Source organism: Sesamum indicum, linkage group LG7 (genome assembly GCF_026168435.1).
Source record: "Sesamum indicum cultivar Baizhima isolate 11 linkage group LG7, ASM2616843v1, whole genome shotgun sequence".
In the NCBI taxonomy this organism is placed as follows: Eukaryota; Viridiplantae; Streptophyta; class Magnoliopsida; order Lamiales; family Pedaliaceae; genus Sesamum; species Sesamum indicum.
Genome location: NC_142663.1, coordinates 1,462,580 through 1,473,108, shown reverse-complemented (window position 1 = coordinate 1,473,108; position 10,529 = coordinate 1,462,580).

Here is a 10,529-nt window from a genome sequence, read left to right as displayed (position 1 = left end):
TTCGATATGGACTATCCCGGAGAATCGTGGGCCATGGGGATGGAGAAAAATTTTTCGATTGAGAGGCTGGTTACGCTCAGTGGTGGAATATCGTATTGGTAATGGGAATGATTTTTTATTATGGAAGGATCCCTGGCATCACCTTGGGCCCCTCCTCGACAGATTTCCGCAGGGACCCAACAGTCTGGGATTGCATGAGTCTACCAAGTTGAGCTCGGTTATCTATGAGGGCCATTGGCACTAGCTATTGATTACGGACATGGAAAACGTGGAGATTACACACGTGCTGCCTCGAATCCATGGGGGTACAGATCGTATTATATGGAAGGGTTCGAGTGGGAAACCCACTACCTAGGAGTTCTATCGGGCTATGATACCAGCAGGACCGAAAGTAGGTTGGATTTCACTACTTTCAGGTTCTTTGAAGATCCCGCGACATTTGTTTATCCTTTGGCTAGCTATCCTGGAGAAGCTAGCAACGACAGATAAACCATGGCTTTCCCATCTTGGGTGTTGCGTGCTGTGCAATGAAGACAAGGTGGAGTCACATAACCACCTGTTTTTCCACTGCAGATTTAGTAGAAGATGCCTCAGTAGTATTCGGCGCATTGTACGATTCTAGTGGCCTAATAGGGATTGGGTCAGAGATGTTGAATAGGGTGCAAGAAAATGGCGTGGGAAGCACATCATCAATATATCCTACCGATGCCTACTAGGATCGTGTGTTTACCATATTTGGAGGGAGAGGAACCTGAGACGGTTTGAGCACGAGGAGAGGCCACCGAGTGTAGTGGCCAACTTAATAGTAGAAGATGTTCGGCAACGTATACTCAGTATTAAGCTACCTAGCTCTATTAGCACATGTGCCTTGTATAGACTGTGGCGTATCCCTTGGCCTGTCGAGGGAAGCGCCTAATGAGGGACATTGTTGTACTATACTTCTCTCTTTTTTTAATGAAAATTACACTTACCCTAAAAAAAGAAAATAATTCATCCTGGTCAATCAACTGTAGGAAACCCAACTGTAGGACTTCCATCACAAGCACGAACAAGTACGGTGATAGAGGATCACCTTGCCGAAGCCCTCTAGCCCCCGTAAAGAAGCCGTGAGGTTTCCCAGTAAGCCCAACAGAAAATGAGGGTGTTGTGACACACTCCTCAATCCATTTCACAAATGTATGGGGGAACCCAAATAATTCCATCACAGCTATCAGGAAGTCCCACTCCACCGTATCATATGCCTTCCGAATGTCCACTTTTAAAGCACACCGGGGTGGTAGATGAGTCTGGTTATATCCCGTAAACAATTCCTCCGCCAACATAATATTGTCTCCTATGCTTCGTCCGGGCACAAACGCCGCTTGGCACGGACTAATAAGTTTGTCTAGTATCCCACTCAATCATTGGACAAGGAGTTTGGCAATAATCTTGTACTGTACATTGCAGCAAGATATAGGACGAAAATCACCAACATTCATAGGGGAATGTACCTTTGGTATGAGCGCCAAAAGTGTAGTATTTATCTGTTTCAGAATTCGGCTCGTATTAAAGAAATCCAATACTGCCGAAGACACCTCTTGTCCTACTATAGGCCATGCAGCTTTGAAGAAGCCCGATGAATACCCGTCAGGCCCAGGTGCCTTATCTTCCGCAATGTCAAAAATCGCCTGCTTGACATCCGTCTGTGTAAATGGCAAGACTAAGGAGTTGACATCATCTTCACTCAATATATGTCTAGCCCATGGTCGCAGGAATCGAAGATCTATCATGTCTCTTCGTCGTATTGTTCTCAGTCTTCTGGTCGAGCTTAAACCTTTTTTTCGGTAATGGTAAATTTCATTAATAAAAATATGGTACAGTACAACAATTAATTGGAGGTCGAGCTTAAACCTTTCAATCTATTTCTCGTTTTTAAACCCTTCATATGATATTGTTACACTATTGTATTTTATTGAATTTCTATGATATTTTGAAATACTAAAAACTCCGGTAAAGAGAAGTCACTTCTTTTCTTGCTAGTGACGGATAGGATTACGCTAGCTACGATTTCCCCGTTAGGTATGTTTCTTTGGAAGGATCAAATGTTCGGGTTACTGAACCAAAGCCAAAGCCCTATTCTACCATCGTCCCCCAATACAGCAGATAGACCCAGTCTTCTATTGTCCAGCCATTGTAGTTATCCCATTCCTCCCGTTTGTCCCTTATTCTGTTATCAAGTAGGGTGCTGAGGATGCCCTTGAGTTCTTTAGTGGTCTATGTACTAAGTAAGTATAATATTACTATATCCCTGTCCGCTATTCATGCTTGTGCTTTGGGCTATCTGAACCCAGTTGGCTTTATTGTTCGGATGCTTGAATCGAACTCATCTCTTTATTTACGCCTTGACCAAAGTAGGAATAGAGCTTACAGCCCATCATGAGGTCTAATCTCATGAGTCTATCATACCAAAACTACTAATGCTAAGAATGTTTCGCCCTGACTATCTAGTTTGGTTGGTATCTATGGATACCTCCTTTTGGCTCATACATCAAGGCCATCCTTGAGTTCGCTGCTAAACGAAGACGGGAAGGGATAGCTGAGGGGGGCAAGAAGATCGATTCGATTTGGACGCTCATCTCAGACAGCTGGTAAGGCTGACAGAGACCGTTTCATAGTAAGTGGGAACTCCTATCCCGAGGTAAGAAAGAATAGACGACCTACTAAAGACAGATCGTCAAATGGAGATGTATATAAAGAAGTGGTCGGTTCCTCCGAGACTTTCACTTCTTCACAAACTGAATTGCTTTCTCGAGTTGCCGAAGCTGAGCTTGTTCTCTCCACTCTTGCTGCTTTCCTTGCTATTGCTTCTGTTGAATGGTTGAGGGATGAAGGGTGCAGGTTTCATAAATCATGAAAGGTATATGTCCAGCTAAGTACTACCTCACTTCAAATACTTCCTTTCATGAAAGGAAGGAAGAGCCGATTCAACATAGCCCTAGTGGAAGTGCAACATGCGAGTGTGATTCTAGCGTATGCTCAGTTCCTACACACTACTCTCCTCGGAAGCGATGCTCTGCTCGCATAAAGACCATATAAAGTGAGTCTCGTCTACTCAATTACATCGAGCCTCGATCTCAAGTATAGAACCCCAACTAGGGAAGGGAATAGATTCTCCTATCAGTCTATGCCTACTAAAAAAAGCTTAACCATGCCCTACCATTTGAACAAGGGAAAGCACAGAAAGACGAGTGAACAACTATCTCAATACACCCTCGGTTTCGAGTTAAAAAAAGACCATTGTTAAGGAAGTTCTTTGCCCATCCGGAAAGGAGAAAATGGCACGATAGAATTCCGGTTTGGCTATTGTCGGCACTGTGGGACCTTTGTTTGCCAAGTATTTATCCTCCTTTTCTCTTCTAGAGCGAGATGGTAGCCACCAGGAAGTAGGTGGGGTGGGAAATAAAGAAGTAAGTACATGCAGGAGGTATGTAACCATAATAAGGAGATATTTAGTAGGGAAGTGGAGTATCCTTTGCTGCTTTCGCAGAGACATAGCACATTCAGCAGTTTCTTTTTAGGTTTGGGAGTAGATCCTTTCTTGGGCACACCGCTAATACTAGCTATGGACTTCTGGGGCAAAGTCCCTTCAAATGTTGGACATTTCCATCTCCTACTCTAAAGGCAGGAAGGCAGATCACAGGTCAGGCAGTCTAAGAGCTGCTCTATTTTTTTTTTTTTGGTAAATGTAAGGATCATTAAGTAAAATCAAATAGTAGTACAGTACAACAGTGTGGTTATCAGTTGGTTTCTCCCTCGACAGGCCAAGGGATACGCCACAGTCTATATAAAGCTCTTGTACTGACTGATCTAGGTAGAGAGATACTAAGGATCCGCTGCTTGATATCCTCAACTATCAATAAAGCCATGGTGCTAGGTGTCCTCTCGGTGTGCTCGAATCTTCTCAAGTTTCTCTCCCTCCAAATGTGGTAAACACATGATGCTAATAGTGCTCGATAAGATATGTTAACAATGTGTTTACCTCTCCATTTTTGGGAAGCCCATTCAATCTCCGTTTTCCAGTCTCTATTGGGCCAAGAATATCATACCATTCTCCGGATAGCTGTGAGACACTGTCGACTAAATCTGCACTGAAAGAATAAGTGGCCATGTGTCTCTGTCGCTCCCTCATTACATAGAATACATGGGCCAAGGTGCGCTAACCATGATTTGTCCGTTGTAGTCAATTTGCCTAGAATAGCAAGCCACAGGATGAACAAATGACGTGGAATCTTCAGTGATCCCGAAAATAGTGAAGCCCAGCCTACTTTCGGTCCTGGGGGATCAAAAAGCCTTATAGAGCCTAGGTTGTAGGTTTACCCTGATCAAATCTCCAAATAATTCGGTCCTCCCCTCCATGAATTGTGGGTAAACCATGTGTGATCTCCAGACACTCAAAATCTGTGATAGGAGGCCACTGCCACTCTCCTTCACTAATAACCGTGCTCAATCTGGCTGATTCCTCTATTCTGAGTAGTCTCGGTCCCCGTGGGAATGTGACACTGAGTGGTCCGAGATAATGCCACAGGTCCTGCCAAAGGTAAAAAGTTCGCCCATTGCCAATCTGATAGTCCACCATAGGGCGGAGGAAAGCCCGTAGACGTAGAATTTTCCGCCAACCCCATGAGCCTCCATTCTCCCTAATCGTCCAAATGGAGGTGTCGCGTAATCGACCCTGGTAAAGCCATTCAACCCAAATTGAGGTCCTATCGCACCTGATGATATCACAGAGTTTCTTGGTCATTAATGTGCGATTCAAGATAGCAATATCTTTGAATCCTATTCCTCCCTCATCTTTCGGTCGGCAGAGATCTTTCCATGCTACCTTCGCATAACCACTGTTTGTTGTCCCCTTCCACAAGAAAGTTCGTAGTCTCTTCTCAATTTCGTTAGTAACTTTCTTTGGAAGGATGAACGCCGATGACCAATATAAACTCAGCGACAAGAGTACAGATTTAATAATCTGCACCCTACCAGCATAAGAAAGAGCCATACCCTCCCAACCCGCAATGCGTTTATCAATTTTCAACAATAGAGGGTTACAATCAGCAACTGTTAAACGAGAAGATAAAAGAGGTAGCCCTAAATACCTCATCGGTAGAACTCCCTCTTGAAATCCGAGTGCTTCCAACATCTCCTCTCGTAGTCCTTGTGCTGAACGTGAGATAATGAGGTGGCTTTTCTGCACATTTAGCCTGAGCCCCGACCATTCAGCAAAGCGATCCAATCCTGTCTTAAATACTCCAATAGAGTTCATATCGGCACGGCAGAATAGTAACAAATCATCAGCAAAACCCAGCTGAAAAATCCTGGCTGCATCACACTTCCAATGAAAGGAAAATAATTCATCCTGGTCGATCAGCTGTAGGAAACCCAATTGTAGGACTTCCATCACAAGCACGAATAAGTATGGTGATAGAGGGTCTCCCTGTCGAAGCCCTCTGGCCCCCGTAAAGAAGCCATGAGGTTTCCCGTTAAGCCCAACAGAAAATGAGGGTGTTGTGACACACTCCTCAATCCATTTCACGAATGTATGAGGGAACCCAAATAACTCCATCACAGCAATTAGGAAATCCCACTCCACCGTATCATATGCCTTTCGAATGTCCACTTTTAAAGCGCACCGGGGTGGTAGATGGGTCTGGTTATATCCCGTAAACAGTTCCTGTGCCAAATTGATATTGTCTCCTATGCTTCGTCCGGGCACGAACGCCGCTTGGCACGGACTAATAAGTTTGTCCAGTATCACACTCAACCGTTAGACAAGGAGCTTGGCAATAATCTTGTACAGTACATTGCAGCAAGATATAGGACGGAAATCACCAACATTCATAGGAGAATGTACCTTTGGTATGAGCGCCAAAAGTGTAGTATTTATCTGCTTCAGAATTCGGCCTGTATGAAAGAAATCCAAGACTGCCGAAGACACCTCCTGCCCTATTATAGGCCATGCAGCTTTGAAGAAGCCCGATGAATACCCGTCCGGCCCAGGTGCCTTATCTTCAGCAATGTCAAAAATCGCTTGCTTGACATCCGTATGAGTAAATGGCAAGACTAAGGAGTTGACATCATCTTCACTCAATATATGTCTAGCCCATGGTCGCAGGAATCGAAGATCTATCATGTCTCTTCGTCGTTCCCCACCAAGTAAATTTTGATAGTACATGACAAACTCATTAATTACTGCTCCTGGATTTGTGTGAGTGGCTCAATGATCATCATTGATTTGTAAGATTCTTCTCGCTGATCTCCTTTGAGCAATCTTACGAAAGAATACCCGGGAGCACTGGTCACCCCCCTTCATCCACTGCATTTTTTATCTCTGTTCTAGCATAATCTGTTCAAGTTTAGCTGCTTTAGCTAGTACTACCCGGCAGCAGTGTTCCAACTGTAGGAATAGTTCATCCTGCCTGTTTGAAGTAACAAGTACTTGCGCCATCTCAAGAAACCCTTTTGCCAGTTGGACATTGTGTGATAAGTCCCCCTTTTTCCTCCTCTGCTCTCTAAATATCGGTTTAAGTGCTTTGAGTTTCCTTGTTACGGCATACATGGGTGTCCCTATTATGTTATGTTGCCATACCTGCTGTACACTGGGAATAAATTCTGGAGATAGGGCGAGGTAATTATCGAATCGAAACATAGCTCCTAATTGTTGTTGTATATCCCCACTTAACACCATTGGGGAGTGATCTGAAGTGCGTGCTGTGAGGGAAGAATAATATGATGTCGGGAACTGAGCCATCCATCTATCATTGATCAGCATGCGATCCAGTCTTTTCTAGAGGTTTCGTGGCCCGGCACTGCAAATGTGCCATGTGTACCATTCGCCCTGCATGGGTAATGGTAATAATCCTGTATTCTGGATGCAAGTATTAAAGTCTTCCATGGCCATTTGAATATCTCCTGATACACCACAGATTTCACTAAGGTCTCGCACTGTATTGAAATCCCCTCCAACAAGCCACGGAATATCAGCACTCTGCATAGCAATAGTCTCCATGGAGTCCCATAACGCCCTCCTCTCTACCAACTCATTTGCCCCATAGATAACAGTAATAGCAATGGATTCATGAAGTGCACGGATATTAACATGACAGTGAATAAACTGTGTGCTACATTCAACCACATCAACATCAATAAAATTTTCATCCCACGCTATCCAAATCCGATTACCAGACGATCCATAATCCACAAACCATTTCCATTGAGGTAGTAAAAAAGCCTGAATATGAGATACGTTATTGATACGAACACGAGTTTCAAGGAGACCGAGGAATTGTTACCTGAACTCAGCAACGATGTCTTTGACTGCTAACTGATGATCTCGTTTGTTCAGGCCACGAACATTCCATACTGCTGCATTCAACATGGATCACAAGGCATGGGGCTGCTATGCTTAGGACCCCGAGACGACTCATCTGTATCATCTAATAGGTGAAGTGCGTCAAAAGTATTATATATAACAAGCGCCTTACCCCTTTCCTCACGACTAGGGCCGGCTGCATCTCTAGGGGATTCACGTCCCTCTCTCTGCTTTTCTACCACTCGAGCTGGTGGTGGTCTGCTCATGTTCCGATCAGGCATATTTGTTGGTCGGGATGGTTTATAAGTAGTATCACCTTCCTCCCTAGGATGGTTCCGACTCCGTTTAGGCATTGTTGGTTCTTGCGGCGTCCCCATTTTTGGTACATATACAGCAATCGGTGGTTTAGCTGGTTTTGGTTTGTTGAGGATACACTCTTTGTCAGAGTGTCCCATTGTCATACATCTTTGGCACTTCTGGGGTAGCCATTCGTACTCAACATCGACTTTACAAGGTGATTCTCCTCCATCCTCATCTGGTGTCATAATTATAATGTGCTTCGGTAAATTTGAGGTCACATCCAACATTACGCATACACGAGCGAAGTCCAGTCTCGTGCATGCTCTCGTAATTGCATCCGGGTAAAGTGGTTTACCCACTCCACTGGCCACCGTACTAAGGCCTTCATCTGTCCATAACTCGACTGGAAGGTGACGTAATTTGATCCACACAGGAACTTGAGTATGCTGTAGTTTCCTTAATACCATCCCTGGTTCCCATTTTTGAAGAGCAATAGGCTGCCCCTGAAATAACCACGGCCCTCCTTCAATGACATCTTCCATAGCTGCGATTGATTTGAATTTAAGAAAAAGAAACCATTATTTGTACCCGTGACCTCCTTCAAGTCCGGCCATACTGACATTGCAAATTCCTTCAAATGGTAAAAGTACGGTCTTTTCCCAAGGAAGTATCCGACAGCGGTGGCTCTCCAACGTTTAGACCCATTGCGTATAATATCCAATGTTGGTCGCACTATTACCTCCCCGTTTTGCATTGTTGGAGCCACATAGGATAGGGTCTTGCGAGTGGAGTTATGGAATGCATGAGCTATTTTGTCATTGATAATCGTGTCCGAACATGCATGTAACGGTATATTTCCAACAAACAATCCAGTTGGAAAGCTAGGAAAGTTAGAAAACTGTTTTCTTGTCTTCTTGTGCAGAGTGACATCATCTATGACATCAACAGCTGATGCTGTCATGCCTGCATCAGCAGTGATGCCATCTGTAGTGATCTCAACAGTGATGTCATCTGAAGTGATGTCAGCAGTGATGTCATCAGAGGTCATCCTAGCATCATCAGTGACGTCACCTTCCACGTCATCCGCCATAGCAGCTGCCAACTCACCATCCCCGTCACCAGCAATGGCCACGTCAGCCATATGTGGAACTCGCCGTTCACCCGTCGCCTGCAAAACAGTCGCGTTTCCGGCGGAAATCCCAATCGCCGATGACTGTTTTTCTGAATCAGATGATATCAATGCATTTTCCAATTCCCCGCTGTTCATTCCCGACGGCAGAAGGCATCTCAATGCCGGTCGTAGCTTGCTAACTCGTGACGGCGCTCCTCTACTCTCAACGAACGAACGCAGCGACGGTATGCTTCGGAATCTCTCCTTCCATCTATCTTTCAGATCTCTAAGCGCTGCAATGGTTTTCTCGTCGCCTTTGTCAATGACCGCATTCGCCAATCGCAAGAACTCTTCAAGGTTGAAAGGCTCAAACCTTCGTCCGCCATTAATGGAAGATGGAGCTTCACCAAACCCTAACGATGACGCCTGTATTGTTGCTTCTTTTCTCAACAGTCCTTCATCTCCAACCTCTGCAAAGCCGGTAGTATTTGCATCGGTCGCCAAAGATACCGGCGACGTTACATATTCGTCCGGCGACTTTTCGTTTTCTGCGTAAACTCGTCCCCGCGGCTGTTCGGTTTCATCAACCGCTTGTGGTTCCAATGGCGCAACCAACCCAAGCAAATTCGGCGCCGAAGCAGCCTCCTTTTCCGTGTCCAATGGCGCATCAATTCCGAGCAATTGTGGCGCCGAAACGGCCGCTTTTTCCACGTTCGAGGATGCGGCAAACCCTAGTAGTTGCGGCGCCGAAACAGCCGCTTTCTCCATCTCCAAGCCTCCTCTTTTCCCATGCGCAATTAATGTTGATGTCTCCCCAATCATCGGTTCCGATTTGTTCGCCTGAAAGTCGCCGGTGAAAGGCGCGGTTTGAACTAAAAGCCGCGTGGTTTTTCCAGTTTTTCTATGGTAGCTATCCTCGCCATCGCCGGTCACCAATCGTCAGCCTCCCACTTTTTCGACATCCCCATCACTGGCCGAAGCGTCGCCGTCGTCCTCCTCGTCTCCGGCGGCCATGTGCATGGATAGTGTATTAGTGCGTGTTTGGTATGGTGTGCTAGTGTGTGTTTTAGAGAGAGAATTTTTGTGGTCCATTTTTTGCATTTTTTTAGAGCTGCTCTATTTTATGTTGTATGTTCCATCCATATCCCAATTTCATTCATTAAATATCCCTTTTGGTGATAAGAACGGTTAAAGAAAGACCTTTTTGTTTTGAGCTACTGCGGCACCCTTGAGTGGTTAGTGGAGCTAGGCTAGGAACCTCTTCTTAACTCAACGACTTAGGGGCACACATCTCATGGATACCCCTCTTTTGTTGAGCCAAAGTAGGGGGCTTTTGCGGCATCTAGTTCAGTATCAGATAGAGTAGATAGTTGACTCCCTCGGCTAAGAGACTTTTTTTTTTCTTTTTTGGATAAATGTAAGTTTCATTATGTAAAAGGTAATACAGTACAACAAGATTAACGTCAATCGGTTTCTCCCTCTACAGGCCAAGGGATACGCCATAGTCTATATAATGCATGTGTACTGACTGATTTAGCTAAATTAACACTTAGGATCCTCTGTCTGACGTCTTCAGTTATCAAGATACTCAAGGTGGTCGGTTCCTTTCGGTGTGTTCAAATCGCCTCAAGTTTCTCTCTCGCCATATATGGTATATGCATGCACCAAGTAAGGCTCGAAGCTATATTAACAATATGCTTCCCCCTCCATTTCCTCGATGCCCATTCTACATCACTTGCCCACTCACGGTTGGGCCAAGAAAATCGAACTTGTTGTCGT